The sequence below is a fragment of the Dermacentor silvarum genome, chromosome 9, assembly GCF_013339745.2.
Source record: "Dermacentor silvarum isolate Dsil-2018 chromosome 9, BIME_Dsil_1.4, whole genome shotgun sequence".
Taxonomy (NCBI): domain Eukaryota; kingdom Metazoa; phylum Arthropoda; class Arachnida; order Ixodida; family Ixodidae; genus Dermacentor; species Dermacentor silvarum.
In genome coordinates this window covers 57494144-57512092 of record NC_051162.1, presented here as the reverse complement: position 1 = coordinate 57512092, position 17949 = coordinate 57494144, and the positions used below count along the sequence as shown (strand labels likewise).

Here is a 17949-nt window from a genome sequence, read left to right as displayed (position 1 = left end):
ACGAGAACATAAGTGGTTTCGCCCATTGCCTGTGCTGTTATTTTACCGCTGGTGCATTCGGAAAAATAACAGCAAATAATAACTAAATCGTACCTTGATGGCACGATTTGGTCCTGTGAGATCATTTAGCATGCGAATATATAAACAGGTGAATTGACGAGCATACAGCCTAAATAAACGAACAAGTAGAAAGGGACACCCCTTGCGTTAGCGCTAACATAATATAATAGTGTCGATAATTGTAATATTGCAATAGCAAAAGCGGTAAGGGGTTAATGGTTTGAAAAGCGTTCTTTTTTATAATTTCTTTTTCCTGACGCGGAAAATCTGTTTATTTTTGTGGAAAAGAACTAGAACCTAATCTGTTTTCCTATTTTCTGTGCTAAGGTATACTAAGAGCCAGCTCTTTACACGTGTCACTTCAGCTTGTCTTGAACCATGCAATGCATAACGTTCGCGTGGGGTCGAAGGCCCCACTTAGGCCCTTTATTGAGTGGGCCCGAGTCTTGTCCGGGCCTGTAGCTTCAAGCCCGAGTCCAGCCCGCGCCCGCGGCCTCGTGCCCGAGCCCAGCCCGGGCCCGCTGTTTCAAGCCCGGGTCCGGTCCCAGCCTGCCGTGAAAGTCTTCGGACGGTCAGGCCCCGCCCGGCTTTCGGGTCGGCCCGGGCCCGTGCAGTGCTCTAATTCATAGTCAGGACAATGAATTATTAAAGCGAAGCTTTTTATGTCTCACTGATTCGTCCGTGAGCACCGAAAACGCTCTGCAGGAAAGCCAACTTACAGAATGGAACTATGTGCGCGTATGCGCATACAACAGAACAATATGCGCATCTGCGCACACAATCGTAGAACATTATTGTTTACATTGGCAGTTGTACCGATAAGAACAATGGGAACTGCAACGCCACGCTACCCAGACGAACTGCATATATCTGCATTGCGTCACGCAAGGCATTCCCGGCCGTCACCGTGGGTAGGCCGCGGGTGCAGCGCACGGCAGAAGAAGAGGCTGCCGTACGCGAACGTAAGCGCGAGCGCGATCGTGCCCGTAAGGCCGATCCCGTGTATCGGCAACGGCATGCAGTCCGTGAAAGTGTGAGTGTGTACGTGTAATCAACGGCTACATGATCTAAAATAAAGGCTATGCAACCTAACGAAATGTGTCTTCATTCAGCTTCAACGTTCAAAAAATACAATTCTAAATAACCAATCAAATCACACATGCATCGCATAGAGTCCCTCAGCATTTCATGGGTTCATTGCGTGGTCGTTGGCTTTGGACTTTGAGTTTGACTTAGTTGGCATGGGCCAAAGCTTCGCGTTCAACCATGTTTCTTTAAGAAAGGGGCTTTGATTTTTTCATCCAGTGCGGCCTCATGACAGTAATCAGTATGTCTGTTTGACGGCGAAAAAACACAAGCTTGTGTTTGCACTAGTGGGCGCTTACCTTCGTCAAGTCGTTTCGACAGACACAGACGGAGTTACAATTCAGATAAGACTAACATTCCAAAGATATGGTTTGGAAACATTCCATGGACTGATCTTGCACTTTGCTCGAAAGTCGTGCCAATACTCGTACGAAAGAATGAAAGTAAGGTGAATGCTTTTTTAATTCCTTTTTGCTAATGAACAAGTTGCGTGTGACTATTTGTCTGACTTTAATTTTCTTCCTTAATAACGCAGCTAGCTTCACTAAAACGAGAACATCGGAAGAGAGTAGGCATCAACAAAGGACGGTACTCTCAGGTGGCGTGTCAAATTTCCAAAAGCGACAGGACGTACACAAGTTGCCTGTCCTGTAGAAGAGAAAACCAACTTTCGTAAGTCGCAGAATGTGTAACATGTACACCAGTATGCTAACTTTTTATGCATTCTTAAGCTATGTTGGGGGCTACGGGATGCTATTATGACGGGCAGCAAATGGTCGTCAGCGTTCAATGCAAATGCACTACTGAGCAGCGCTTTCGCAAAAGTGGCAAAGAAAGAACTAGTAAAGAAAATACAAGATTCAACAGCACATGCCACGGTGTAACCAAGAAATGTGCTGAAGCTGAACAAGTGTGTGAACAGTGAACTCTTGAAGAGAGTGGGTTGAAGGGAATGGTGTAATGCTGCGATATTAACGTAGATCTGCTGGGAAGATCAAATACCGTGGTGCATGTTCTGTATTATATGTAAATGAGCAGCATTTTTTAAATCAGCCACAACAGGCACGTCGGTATGAATAAATGCCGAACAATAGTAGAAAAACAGCTAACGGTAACAAGAGAATAACAGAAAATTGACGTTAGCATGTCATATCTCGAGTTTGCATGGTGCTGACAGGTGAATCGTAAATACATTGTTACAACTTTTAGCGTTCACACTCCTAAGCAGCCATTTCACAGTGTTTTGGTCAAAGTAATGCAGCCATTCTACACAGAGCACATCTTCACTTCTAAATAAATTTTTAGAACAGAAATAGCGCATCTGGGCAACTTCTGGTATTACAGAAATTTCGTAGTGGCAACGCGGAAACGATACCAAGTGCAACATTGCAAATACCATTGCCAACTGATACAATAAAAGAGAACACTTAACTACTGTTGTATCTTGCTCCACTGCGTTTTTTTTTAAATTTGCATTATCACTTATTGCTTATCCTAAACTAAGTCCAATGCGAAAGATGCTAATTTTTGTCAAGTAATATGTCAAGCTTATCCAAATATGTAGGAATCACCGTATCGAAAATAATTTGCGTTTATGTGTAACAGTAAATGACGAACCATAATGTATTTCATGTTTGAGAATGCAATAACATTCATGTTTATTTTGAAAAATAGTGAACGACCGCAAGACAGAATGCACACTTCTAAACTAGCCTAATTTCTTACGATGACTCCTTCCAAGAACCCAGCGTCTTGATTACGGCAGGATTGTTCTAAGTTCCCTCTTTGATCCGGGGCAAGAATGCCTTTGCTATTTGCTCTTGTGCTTCCGTCCTTCTTCGTTATTTATGTTCCTTTTATATCTTAGAATAGGTGTTCTTTAATAATTTATCTATTCACCTATTACACTTCCACCACACTTTGCTACTATTGGCCTTTCGTGCCTCCTATACAGGTCAACGAAACTGATATACCCTAACATTCCTGTCGCCAGACTGTTAGCAGACGCAGCAGCTATTCCTGCCGCATTCTCTCACAGATTGACAACCAGTGAAACCTTGGGATTGATGGATTGTTAGTTTGTTAACCTACTATAACCCGAGAGAGAGAGATAATTTATTTGAAGCAAGGCAGAGAGGTCGGCCTGAGCTAGCATGCTCTAGCCTGCTACTCTGCACAGGGGGAGGGGGGAACGGGGAGATAAAGGCTGGATGAGGGGTGATGATGACATAGAAGAAGGATGTACAACGGTAAAGTCAAGTTCAGCATCCTCATGGCTATCAACAAAGTCCAAAAAGGTCCTTCAAACGTGTCATTACATAGTACAAAAGCCGACGAGACAAGTTCAAGTATAACATTGGGTATAACACAGGATGAAATCCACTTTGGGTACACCACAAACAATACAACAGTGCTGCTGTAAACACCTCCATAAAATAGGAAGTCAGCAGAGCCAAAAATGTAACACTACGAATGCACTCATATGCTTCGAAAGTACAAGGAGTGAGACCATTTTTTCAAGAGTTCAGTCAGAATTCAGTTGTCCAGAGTTCAAGAATTGAGGTGTTCATTGTAATATTTGATGGATCACATGATAAGGATGTTGATGATTGCCCTTGATTTGCTGTATCAGAAGTTACTTCTCACTTTTTTATGATATTGATGAGTGGTTGTTCTTCCTAGAAATCATTTGTTGCTAAAGATCGTTTTTGATGAATGTGATAGTACAAGTATTCAGTACGATAATGTAACTACGTGATGTTTAACAAATGCTTGTGTACTTTTTTTTTATTGCGATAAAGACTTGCCGTTAAGGCATAATTCTTGATGTGTATATGTGTATTATATGTGTGCTGTGAGGCCTGTGTTGTGTATGAATTGAAGCAGTGTTTTGTGGAATCTGTTATCATGTATCCAGCGGTCATAGCTGATTGTCACACTGTAGCGGAGGCCGGCTTGCAGTAGGAGACGCGAGCGTTCCGATTGTAAACCAGTACATGTCCATATTAGATGGTATGCATCTGCTTCCATCACAGGGACGGAGCAGTATGGACACGTAGCACCCAGTGGTAAATGCGACCAGTTCCACCTTGAGATCACAGCCGGTGTAAGGGCCACCCCGGCCCGAAGCCTCCTAAGCACAACTTCCTCCGCCCTAGTAAGGTGAAGGGGGAGGGAGCAGACACACGGGGGGATAAGAGCGCGTGTGTCCTGCCGGAGAAAACTTTTACGGGCTCGGAGCGAGTTAAGGGGTTGAGGTGGGAGGGGAATAGACGGAAGGTCTGGATTAGGAGGGCAATGTGCCTGCTGGTCAGCAGCAATGTTGTGAGGGTTCGCTGCATGGCCTTGAATCCAGTGTACCTTGACGCAGGTAGCTGTTTTTCTATTCATCGTGTGTATTGTCTCGCAGATTTCCATCGCCTTGTCAACCTTCTTCAGTTCCTGAATAGCCGCTAAAGAATCAGTGAAGATATCTAGTTGTTTGATGGTAGGCAGCTTAGATGTCGCATCTTGCACAGCGTCGTGGATGGCTTGAAGTTCCATTACTAGAGCGCTGGCTTCCGTAGATAAATAGCGCTGGTGGTCGCTGATGAAATTATGCGTTGTACTGAGGAATGATGTCCTCCCGCCGTCTGGGAGAATAGCAGCATCCGTATAGACTTTGCAGGTGTCAGCGCATGATGCATCGATGATATTGTGGTCGTGAATAATACCTGTTGTATCGCTGCGTCGTAACTTCGTTGGCTTATTAGTTGTGATGCTGGTGAATTCCCAGGGAGGTATTGGATAGGGCTGATTGTCAATACGAGAGCCGCGTTGAAAATGAGCATGTAACGCAGCGACAGCCGGAACAAGTTGCTTTTTTATTTCACGTGCTTTTTCACGTTGCGAAATTAGCTCTGCAATTGTGTTGAGCTGGGCATGTTCCTGTAACGTTGGTATCGGAGTGATGCGTGGTAGTGCTGTTATTGTGCGCATATCATCGCGATTAATCGTTTCTAACTGTGCCAACTGTGCCAAAGTTAGCAGTTGAAATTGTGCCTGATATAAAATTCGTGGCTGCAAGACTGCACGTACCAGCCGTCGAGCTACGTCAGTACGAGCTCCAGCTGCTTTTGCTGCAATGCGACGAATAAGGTGAAGTGTTTTTGTCGAAGTCTGTCTGATTTTACGGAGCCAGTGTGCACCACCGCCGGAATGGTGAATATCGAGACCCAGTATGCGGACCTCCGAAGCCTCAGGGATTGTCACTGCGCCGAGTTTAAATGTAAAGGGGCGCTGCGTGATTCTTGTGCGTCCTTTCTTGTTGGCCACCACAACATAGCTTGATTTTTGGGCGGAAATGTCCAACCCTGCTTTCCGAGCGTAGTTGTGCAGAACATCAAGGGCTTCTTGAAGCTGTTGAGTTTGTCGAGATACATCTTCATGTACGGACCACAAAGTGACGTCATCCGCATAGATTAAAAACTTCACGTCTGGAATCTGGTGTAGTTGCCAGGCTAGAGGTATTAGAGCAACGTTGAAGAGAAGAGGAGCTAAAACCGAACCTTGTGGGACTCCTCTGTTCGATGTGAAGTATCCTTCTTGCCTCCCATCTACTCTAATCGCAAATGTGCGATTCTGAAGAAATGAGTAGATAAATCTTAGGACCCGCGGTGGAAGTCCCAGGTCGATGAGGTTGGCAATAATGATTTCATGGTCTATATTGTCATAAGCTTTCGTTATGTCAGTTGCTACTACCGTGCGCACAGCGTGGCTGTGCGGTGAAATCTGTAAAACATCGTCTGATAAGATAGAAAGACCGTCTTCAGTTCCTAAGTAAGAACGGAAGCCAATTTGAGCAGGATGATATTTATCATGGCGTTCAAGCCACCAGGAAAGACGTGTGGCCAGCATCTTTTCAGCGAGCTTGCAGACAGTTGAGGTTAGCGAAATTGGGCGTAAAGACTGCAGGTTATTTGGAGACTTTCCTGGTTTCGGGATCGGGACAACAATTGAATGCTTCCAGTCAGGTGGAACGTTTCCAGTCTCCCAGACTTTATTAATAGCCTGAAGAAGTGCGTCGAGAGCTGCTCCTTCCATGTTCTTGAAAACCTCATAAGGAATACCATCGGGTCCAGGTGTTGTGCGTTTCTTCGAAGATTCAATCGCCGCTATTAGTTCGGCCATGCTGAAAGGGCTGGATATTTCGGATTCATCAGACTTATCAATTTCGGGGCAGTTTATAGGTGACGCGTGATCGTACTTCGGGAAAAAACGCTCTAGCAGTGTGTTCTGCAAATTCATGTGGCGAACTTTGCATCGCTAACCTAACGCTCGCTGCAGGGTCAGGTTGCTTATGACCGCGTTCCATTGACCGGAACGTACGCCAAAGTGCTCTGTTTCCAATGCCCGATCCAAGATTCTCGCACCACTCATACCATCGTCGTCGAGAAAGTTGCTTTTCGTGCCGACGCGCCTTCGCCGCTATATGGTTAGCACGTGCACGGCTACCTGGTACATCGGGATTCCTCGACGCATACACTTCTGCCTGACGTCGCTTTGCCCAAAGTTGCAAAAGAGCGAGGTCCGGATGAGGTTGTTCTTCGTCAACTGTAGTTACAGTGGTGTTACTTCGGAGCAGTTCTTGCAAAGCGGGAAGAATTTCTGAGGGCTCTGAGGGTACTTTATCAATCGATGATTCCCGAAACTTATCCCAATGCGTGACTGTTACAAGCCGTCGAATTTTCTTTATGCACGTTCTACGCAAACCAATCATTATTGGCATATGATCACTGCCCCAGGTATCTGGTTCCACCCGCCACTGCGGCATTCCAGGGCCCAACCACCACGTGAGGTCTGGAGCGTGTGTTCTAGATACTGCGGGTACAGCACAGGTAGCCACAGCGTGAAGATTCAACAGAGTAAAAGTGGCATCGCTCATGACGTTTTTAACTTGACATCCTCTTCGGGAGTTGTACTTGTACCCCCATTCTGTATGTGGAGCATTAAAGTATCCACCCACGAGAATAGGAATTCCCGGGTACGTAGACCGTAGATGGGCTATCCATCCCAAGTTCAAGCGTGTGCGCTGTGGTCTGGCGTAGAATGACACTAGAATGACAGGAGTCTTCACTGGTCGTGCCAGGACCCCGACAACTTCTTGATTAACACTACACCATGGCTCCAGATCAATCACTGTGTGAGCAATATGCGATGATACATACACTGCAGCTTTTCCGGGAGCTGAAGCCATTGTAGTAGCACGTCTATCTTTAATAGATGGGTTATGATACCCATTAAAATTGGAAAGTGAGCATAGCTTATTATGCTCTTGAATAAGCAGTGCCCATACATGTAGCTTATTATATTGAAGCTTGGTTTTAATTTCTCCTAACTTGGAGCTTAGGCCGCGACAATTCCACTGTAGAATTCCATCCTGTGACAGTTGATGCAGAGAATTAGCCATGATGCAGGCAATCCTGAATGAGCAACGTTAGTTGAGCAAGTTGATCTAAAACTGCTGTCCAAACAGCTTGGTTGACCTGTTGTGCCGGACGGGATCCAGACTTAACAGTGGCATTCGTACTGGTTGATGCTGCCCAAACAGCTTGGTTGACCTGTTGTGCCGGACGGGATCCAGGCGTAACTGTGGCATTCGCACTGGTTGACGTGTTACGTGTTGGTCCTGTTTTCTGACGCCGCAGAATTACCAATTCTTTATGTTTGCGTAGTCGCTCAATCTCTCTGGCCAGTGCGTCTATCCGAGCGTCAATGTCATCATGGTCATCATCCGACTGATACAGAGGTTCCGGTAATTTCTGTTTCTTTGTCTGCGACTGCTTGCCACGTTTAAGAGCAGAAGAATACAGTTGTGTTTCTTGGGCTTCTGCTTCTTCTGCCATGAGCATCTCTGGCTCTTCTTCAAGAACCTCATAACGATTGTGAGTTGTTACTATACTCGTTTTTGGTACAGCCCTTCGTATCCGTGCTGTGGCCTTCTGTTTAGTCGGACAATTTGTGCTTGTCATATCGTGCTCATCAGATTTGCATAAGCCACATCGATATCGTGGTTGGCCTTCTGGTGTGAGCTTTTCTGGGTCAATAGTACGTTGTGGGCAAAAAGCCTGCATGTGTCCACGTTGAAAGCAGCGGTAGCAGAATATCGCCCGAGGGAGGTAGGGTTTAGGTCGCAATATACAACCATAATAGTAAAACCGTTCTGGAATACACGGGGGGCCCTGTACCGTCACTAAGCAAGTACGGCTTTTGCCCATGAACCTAGCTGCGAGCACCCTGTGTGTCGTGGACGTCAATTCACGACATATTATCTCACGGGTGTCTTCCGGGTCAATGCCATAGACAACACACCTCTGTATATTAGGGCCCGATGCAAAGTAGCACTGCACAGGTAGGTGCTGATCTTCTGACAGTGGAATAGATGTTAAAGTGCACATTTTCTGCACATCACTGAGAGATGCCAAGTGCACAGTGATCGAGTTGGTAGATTTATATGCGGCGAACCCTTTGTATCCAGTGGTTTCAAGATATTGGTCGATGACCCTTTGGACATATTTCGTGGCTACTGAAGTTATGTCGTAGCATGAAAGGGGACGTATATGAACTCGATAGGATTCAGAAGGGGTGGGCGTAGGGTAAGACTGAGAGGGAGCGGGCGTAGGGGAGGGCGTGGAGGAATTGTCTGGGGTGGCCCTTACCTTTTTTGCCGGTTGCTCCGATGCGATGACGTCTTGTTGAAGCACGTTGACTGGGGGACCTCGCTTGGCTGCATTCGTCGAACCGCCAGAGGGCTGCACGTCCATAGGGTCACCAGTGTCCGTCGGCACAATTGCGGATAGGTTCACATTCACATCACGAAGTGGACTGTCCTTCGATGTTGCATCTTGTGTCTTCGAGCTATCGGTTGTACACTGCTGCTGCATAGTTGGCATGGATGTTGTCACGCGCAGCAGTCCAGTGGAAGGTACAGATGAGGAGCTCACATCTGGCACAAACACTTCTTCGTCGGGCGAGCGCGGCGGCGCGGCCGCACTAGGCCTAAGCGCCAGCCGTGCGTGTTTTGAGTCTATTAGACCAGCACGATCAGTAGGACAAGGCAAAGGAGAGTCCTCACCAGAGTCCGCAGATCCCCATAGGCTTCCGAGAAGGTTTGTATCCGGATAAGGGCGAGATTTTCGTTGCTGTCGAGCAATTTCCAAGGAACCCAAGGAAACCACGTCTGCGTTGAAACGTCGTCGTCTTTCTCCTGTGTGTGTACTTAATCTTAATCTTAATCTTAATCGTACTTAATCTGTGTGTGTACTTAATCGCTTGTGTACTTAATCAAGTAAATACTCAGAAATGGCTGAATCCCATGTACACTCCATTCTGCGATGGATATTTCTTGTGAATGGCACAGGGAACACAACTAGGCAGGAGGCGTCTGTGGGGCCTGCCGAGCCTCTTCCACGCCCTCTCCCCTCCCCCCCCCCCGCCCTCCCCCCACCCCATAAAAAAAAAAAAACTGGCGATATGCAGCGAGTCTCAGTTGTCTACAGACATAAATATGCTGTAATACCCTAATATTAAAGTGCAGCAAAGTTGCTTACTTGTTTGTGTAACCGTGTTCTTTTTTCTGCAGTGAATTATATTATATTGCCAATACAATCATTTCCATGCGACTTGTACTTTCAGGGCACTTCGGCAGTTGCACTTTATTACTTTCAAACCAGCAACAGTAGAATGCACTGCGTACGAAATGAGTCTCTCTTTCCGTATTCCCTGTTACAAGGATGCGCGGTATGAGACTAATGCTACTCACCCTAACTACTGAGGCTATATAGCACGATAAAGCGTCAGAAAAACTTACGAATAGGTACCAGGCGATACTTCCAACGCGGGTAAACATCGCAGTTAGGTCCTCGGATCCGACGGGCTCCATTCCAACTACCGCGCTCGCGATTGGCGTAGGTGGTTCTCGTTGCTGGCCTACTGGTTCAAACGCGTAAGGTGTCACGCCAATCAGCTCCAAGTGATCAAAATTATCTATACCAGTGACTGAAGTCTGCGTAATCGTCCGGGAGGTAGTCGCAGTACTTGGTCAGAAGCTGTGGCGTTGGGGCGGGCTCTCGTAGACCCATGGATTGACGTCATGGTGCACTCCACCAATTATGGATGCGAGCCGGATTCGCCGCGCGCCACCCCGCAGCAGCTGGGAGATTCTTTTGTCTAATAACACGTGTTTGTTTGAGCGATGTCAAATTTTATGTTCATTTTCGTGCTCAGGGTGTTCAAAAGTACCAAAGCGTGCTTATAACTCGGTTTTTTGGAAAGGAAACCTGTTCAGTTTTCCTTTAAACGTGCTCGCATCGTCCGTGCTGGGTACCCCATCCGCCTCACCGGCAGCAGAAACTCCGGCCATGTCGACTTAAATCCCTTGAGTAGGTATCACAGAACCGTCACCAAAGTAGTGGCGTCACTTGAGGCTAAGCAGACCAGGCCAGCATAAAAACGACCGCCTGCAACTGACACTGAGCCTATGACTCATATACAACACAGCACATTCGCCCAAGCCAGCATGACAGTGAAATCAGTCTGATCATAGGTTGCCCCACTGCCTGCGCCATGGGGCCTCGCCCTTGAAAAAAAATCGCAGTTTTGCCTGAAAGGCGAAGCATCAATTGCGATAGCAAATTAGTAGAGAGCTATACGGAGTAAGGATAGTAGTTTTATCGCCTGTATAAATTTGGACACATTCGCTTACTAACTGATCGCATTAACAAGCATGGTGTCAGCGCGCACAAGCGAACACTCGACGATCCCACTCCACGACCGTAGACAACGACTGTAAAAACGCTGGCGTGAGCAAGCGCAGCAGCAGCAGCGAGCGAAGGTTCGTGGGGTGTATCGCTTCAACGGAAACTGAGAGGCGAAAACACAGCGCATACAAAGCTATGAGCCGTCTGCAGATCGCTTTCAAGATGCGGTGCGGGCGATCGGCCGCTCAAAGTACAAGTGCACAGTTGCGGGCAGAGTAGAAGACGCACCCCACCTCCTCGTGTTGCCTTCCCGCTTTCCTCTTTTCGCGTGCGAGACTGAGTCACCAGTTCTCTTTGCGCCGTTGGTGCCGCCGCACGACATCGCCCCCCCCCCCCCTCCCGCGCGCCCATTCGTGTGAAGCGCCGGCGCACGGCGAGTCACGTGGTCAGGAGACAACCTAGCTGCGGTAGGGAACCTACATGCAAGCGCTGTTTTAAAAAATAATTGTCGCAGTTTCACCTGAAAGGCGAAGCACCAATTGCGATAGCAAATTTGTAGAGAGCTTTACGGAGTAATGATATTAGCTTTATCAGGTGTATAAACTTGGACATGCAGCAGCACCGGCAACACGTAGAACTGTTGTCGACGCCGTCGGCGTTTTGCCCGCGTTCGCACAAAATGCATGCGGCGTTGGTGACTGTTGCCGGAGCCTCTGATATAAATAGCTAAACGTCCCCTCCCTTCCCTCCCCCTCCCCCCCCACGGCCTTTCGTGCGTCAGAAGAAGGCGCGTTTGCTCTACATATATGGTGATTGTAAAGGAGGAAAGAGATGCCTACTTCTGCAGCCCTTAAGGGAGCACGGCGCAGAACGCGCGTTTGTTCTCCGCCGTGGGTTCACTACCTGTGAAAGCGCGCGTCCCTCGCGCCCTTTCACTCGCACATACAGCGTTCGGCGGCGCGCAGCGACGATTTCAACTCCATTGACGTCATACGGAACCTCACGGTGACGGCAGAAATCTGCTTTGGAGTGTCCATATAATTGCTATCGCAATAAAACGGCGTTGTATGTAGGCTCCCTAAGCTGCGGAGAGCACATGCGCCAAGCCGCCGGCGGCGGCGGAGCTCTGCGCGACCAGTCACAAGCTCGCACTGACTTTTTAACGCGATAGCGTTTCGGGCCCCGTGTCGCAGAAAATCCGGCGTCGGCGTCGGCAATGCCGCGGGCGGCATTGCCGACGCTGAATCATCCCCAACCACGCAGGCCCTCCAAATATATTTTGCCACTAAAGTTGCTCACACTTTGTCTTGCATTCTTTACAAAGTTATTCCTCGGAATTTTGAGAGTGACAGCCCACAAACAATTGTCATGAAACAAAACACTGACAGCGCATGCCTTTTATACTAAATCTTCTCAGGCTGAAATATTAAAGGTGCAAACAATAAAAGAAGGCCGGCCCACGAAAGAGGGCGCGTTTCTACTAGAAAGCGCGCCTTCGTGCATAGCGTTCACCGCCAGCGTTTCCCGGTAAACATTACAGTTACACAAGCTGCAGTTGCCGGGAAGTGTGAGAAACAGTCAAGAATCTTTTAATGCTATGGCATTCCACTCTTGAAGGCGAACCTTAAGTACAGTTAAGTACTGTACCTTAAGCGTCCTCCAAATTTTTTTTGTAGGCCAGCGCTACTGTACCAGCGTGGCGCTCATCTTAGGCGCGCGGCGAGCCAAGTGATGCGTTGCCAAGGCTACGGCGCAGCTGCGGTCAAATGAAGGTCAAATTGCTGGTTACGGCGAAACTCGGCTCGACGTCCTTAGTAAAGCTTTCGCTCTAAAAGGATCAACTAAGTGTCGATGCTAAAGAACACAAGGTCAACCTACACGGTGGTTCAAATGTTTTGACGATTCAGTGCCGATTATATGCCTCAGTCTTGTCCATTTTTTATGGTCATTATTCACTCATTTCGTGTCTCATTCGGATTGTATTTCACGTGCAGTTCCGTCGGCCTTGTTTTGTTTAGCGTCGACACCTGCTTGAGCATTTCTTTTTACAGCGAAGTTGCATATGGCTAATTTCCAGCGGATCGATGTCAGTAGCAAAAAAAAAAAGTGGGCCAATCCCTAAGGAAGTATAATACCAGGTCGACTAGCGGCGGAGTGAAGCAGGTTTAAAGCACTCCGCCAACTTGCAAAAAATAAGTTTATTATCCTGGGTCCAAATACAACCCTTATAGATATTAAGCTGATAAGAACAGACACTACACTTTGACACGCGTTGGCCATGTGTACGTTCGCACCAGACACGTGTACGAGATCCCGCGTATTCAAACTAGTTCCTACCAATCTGAATGTCTTCTGTTTCCTCACGTCATGCTCTACGTAGGCTCCTTTCCACATTTCTGCTCTAACTGTGAAATGGGTAGGCCGCGTGTTGTACGGTCTGAAGGACAGCGTGCCACCAAGAACGATGGCTTGAGCAGAAAAGGGAATAGGCGTGGCGGCAGCGGTACGAGACCACTGACGATGAGCGGGCCGCGGACGCCAGGCGTAAGCATGTAGCCCGCCAGGACCGCGAGGCGAAAAGAAATGCGAACCGTCCATGTGGCCCCGATCCCGCAAACTTGTAACGTTTCACCAGAGCAACGGTCAAACAACACATACAGATGGTCATCCACCTTCACAGAGTGGTATGACACTCATTTTTTTTAGAGTTTGACACTCTTAAACGTCCCCTCGCCTTGTCGGTTTTATTATTGATTTCACGCACAGTAAGGCATAGGGACGTACGGGATCCGTGTGTTTGCGGCTTCATAATCAATGAATGACTAAATGAATGAATGAATGAATGAATGTATGTATGAATGAATGAATGAATGAATGAATGAATGAATGAATGAATGAATGAATGAATGAATGAATGAATGAATGAACTTTATTGTACGAAGAGTGGTGTGGTTAAGCTCAGGTGGAGCCCTCTTGTAGAGCCCCACTGGCCGCGGCGGCTCGCCAGGCCTGGTCCAGGGTCGCCAGTTGGCTTCCCAGTGCCAGCTCGGAAAGCCGTGCCTCCCAAGACCACGTTGTGAGTGTCTGTGATGAGCTCACCAGCCTGGATACTGCCTGGGCTGGGCGCTCCGTACACTGGTAAGTAATGTGTGTCAGTGTGGCTGTGTGGTCGTTGCACCAGGGGCATACCCTGGTTGTGTATACCTCTGGAAACATTGCGTGCAATCTCGATATGTGCGGGTAAGTGTTGGTTTGAAGGCGGCGCCAGTCCCTGGCTTCTTGGCTGCTTAATTTGGGATGTGGAGGAGCGTACTTCGGACTGGTCAGGCGTTGGTCCTCGAAAATTTGCCTGCTCGTGATGGGATCTTCATAGTGGTTTGTGAGGGGCCTCGAAGAGTCATCTGCGGCTCGACCAGCAAGTCCGCGACCTACGCAGTCGGCCTCCTCGTTGCCTCCAGGCCTGTGTGCCCTGGGCACCAGACGACCCCGTGGTCCTCAGTCAGCGTGGGGCCCAGGATATCGGTGACGCACCTGGGAAGTGTGCCTCTAAGATATAACCGACAGGCGGCCTGTGAATCCGTCAGAATATATGCGGAGCGACCTCTTCGTTCTGCTTCTTTGATTGCGAGGGCTATGGCTGCTGTCTCCGTGGTGGAGCTTGATTTGGTGCCTATAGATGCGCAGGCCACCACTTTGTTTTGGTTAGTTACTGCCGTTGCGTATGCCGGGTTTCTGGGGCCTTGTGGTGTTGAGGAGTAAAAGCTAGCGTCGGTGTAGGATGTCTCAGGATCGTTCCTTCTCTGGAGGAGTTTTCGTGCTCGCGCTTGCCGGCGCTTTTGGTTTTATAGCGGATGCATGCTCATGGGGACCGGTTCCACGATGATGCGAGCCTGTAGATGCATCGGTACGATGACTGTGTCGTCTCCGCAGTATTGGGGGGTGAGCGGGTATCCCAGTCTTTGCAGTAGTTTTCTGCCCTGGTGTGTGGTGTTGAGTCGTTCCCTTTGTGCGATTAGCGTTGCGGCTGCCAGCTCTTCATATGTGTTATTTATGCCGATCGACGTGAGTCTGTCTGCGCTCGTGCAATTCAGAAATTTGAGTGCAGCTTTGTGTGCGGTTCTTATGAGCTTGTCGATGTTTTTTATTTCGGTCTTGCGTGTAGCTTGGAAGGGCAGGGCGAAGGTGATTCGGGTGAGGACGAAGGCCTGTACGAGGCGTAATGTCTCGACGTCTGTCATCCCATCCTTACTTCTTGCTATTCTAACTATGAGGGTTGTAATATTCTTGACGGTGTGTTTGAGTTTGTCTATTGCCGTCTTTACGCTGTTATTTGCTTGTACGTGCATGCCCAGGATTCGTGCTACCGGGGTTCTGTTGATGCCTTGTCCGGCAATCGTCAGGTGAAGTGGGGGTGCACGGTTGGACTGGGTGCGCGGTGGTCTTATCTGCAGGTATTCCGATTTGTTTGGGGCGCAGGACATATCTGCTGCCTGAAGGTAGCTTTGAATCTTGTCTATAGCATTTTGCAGGACATCTTTCCGTTCTCCATAGGAGCCCTTGGTTGCCCATAGTGTAATGTCGTCCGCGTAAAGGCACAGCCTAGGTTCGGTATATCCTTCAGTTGTAGGACTAGCTTCCGGAGGCTGATGTTAAACAGGAATGGGGACAGGATGGAACCCTGGGGCGGGCCTTTCAGTGGAAGGTCGTATGGTGGTGAGTTAGTGCCGGCCATGCCAATCTGCGCCTTGCGATTGCCAAGGAATGTAGAGGCATAATGGAATATGCGTTCCCCGCATCCAATGGCTGTGAGGCCGTTTAGTATGGTAGAGTGCGCGATGTTGTCGAGGGCTTTTTCGATGTCGAGCGCAAGGAGTAAGTTGTTTAGGCTACCTGGAGGTGGGTTGAGCATCTCCTCTTTGAGCAGTAAGAATATGTCCTGGGCAAACATCCCTCGCCTGAATCCGTACATAGATGTTGGTAGGAGCCCCCATTCTTCTGTGTATTGTTCGAGGCGAGTGAGTATCACTTTTTGAAACATTCTGCCCATACAGGATCTTAGTGATATTGGTCGCAGTTGATCAAGGCTTCTCCGCTTTCCTGGTTTCGGTATGAGTACGATATGGGTCATTGTCCACTCTGTGGGTAGTTTTCCAGCCGGTGTCCATATTTCTTGATTGAAGTGGTCCGTGATGGCTTGTAATGTGTCATTGCTAAGGTTCCGTATCAGGGCGTTTGTAATGCCATCCAATCCGGGTACTGTATTCCTTTTGAAGCTTTGCGCCGCTGCATACATCTCTGCGAAGGTGATGGGTGCGTCCAGCTCGTGTTTGGGTGTTCCTTTGTATTCTTGACTTGTTATTGAATTTCTGTCTCGCTTGCGTTCTCCTGTGTACCTTTGTTTCAGCTCTTGTATTAACTGATCATGGTCCCCTTGAAATTCCCCTGCTAACCGTTGGAGTGTAGCATTTGTTTCGGTTCTTGTGGTTGAGGGGTCAGATCGTGACGATGTGGTGTGAAGTGTCTTCGTGCGGTACCGTTGCGAGTGTCGCTGCGAATTCCTTCCTGAAGAGTGTCGCTGCCTTTGGTGGGTTCGGCTCTATGTGCAGTCTGTAGCCCGTAATCGTCTTGGGCCTAGTTCCCACTTCATGCAGGCAGATTGTCAGGAGGGATCAGCGCCGCCTGTATGTACAGTGTGAGTGTAGCGTATTTGTTGTGCAAGGAACGACAGTTCCAGGACCATATTGTGAGATTCTCTTTTGTACTGGGTCGCCTATTTGCCATGATGCGAGGTGGTGGTTGTGCTTTCAGCGTCCGAGGTAAGCATGTTTTTATGATCGGACTCCTGGGATCTCTGTATGGTATGCTTACGTCTACGCTTCGATTAGTTGTTAAGGGTTTCATGAACATATCGCTTTAGTTCCTGAAATTCTACACAAAACTGCTGCATATGTATTTTAGTTTGCTGCTCTATTTGTTGTTGCATTAGTTGCAGTTGTTGTATCGTGAGGTTTGCTTCTGGTTGTTGTCCCTGTGTGAACTACAGGATCTCGGTCTGGTGTAGGTTGTGGTTGTGCGTGCCCGTTCTCTTGTGACTTTTCCTTTGTGCTGACTATTTGCTGTTGTGTAGACTGTACTGTGGGTCTTGTGGTTCCCATAAGTTGGGCCAGCTGCTTTTCGAGCCAGGCTATTTTGCTCTCATATCTCTCTAGGCGTTGTTTCAGTTGTTTGTTTTCTGTGATTACTCTTTGATATTCTACGTTTTGTGTAATGGGTGTAGTGCAGCTTTGGGAGCCACGACCTCCGCCCAGCTTACCTTGGCCAACGATGTCTGTTGGATATGTCCATGGTTCCCGTCGATGCTTCTGCCGCCTCCTGCTGGCGAAATATTGTGGTGGTTCTTCTGCCGAGTCGGTGTTTGTGTCCTGTTCCTTGGTGGCGTTCGTGGTCGTCGGTTCAGGGACGGCGAGCGCGACCGGGAGCGGCGCTTGTCGTCGCCCGATATGTAGGCTTCTTCTTCTTAAGAAAGAGAACCAGCGGATGTTCTTCGTCCTCTGTGGGTGGTTGTTGTTGTCCCAGGGGATCTTATGGGTGTGGTTAGCCTCCAGTTGTGGCTGTTTAAGTTTCGGTGGCTCAAGTCTCTTTTTGCAAGTGGGGTTCCCTGTGGGTTGGGCCTCCCCGCACGAGGCGCAACTAATAGCACACGGGTGTCCATCTGTTGAATCTGTTAGTCCACACAGCCAGCAAATACTGCGGTCCGGATGCGGGGAGACGTCTGTGTGGTGTCCTTTCTCTCGGCAGACCTTGCAAACTTGAATTGTGGGTCTGAATGGGTAGCAACGGAGCTCCCCTCCATAATAGTACACGGCTCGAGGTAGTGTGGGACCGAAAAAGGGGATGACTGCACTTTTGGTTGGGCCGATCATTCGAGCAGTGATGATCTCTACCCCTTGCGTTCTCACACGGAGGTGGGCCATGAGAGTGCCGGTCGAGGTGTTCATCGGTACACCGTGGATGACTCCTCTGAGAGTGTCGTCTCCGTTTGCGGCGTAAGCACGGACGACGTGGG

The 17949-nt window shown here is 48.4% G+C and overlaps 1 pseudogene; it reads right to left on the bottom strand.

Annotated features, from left to right (window-relative positions):
- Positions 1 to 12984: 12984 nt before the first annotated feature.
- Positions 12985 to 13163, bottom strand: LOC119465468 (U2 spliceosomal RNA; annotated as a pseudogene).
- Positions 13164 to 17949: the final 4786 nt, after the last annotated feature.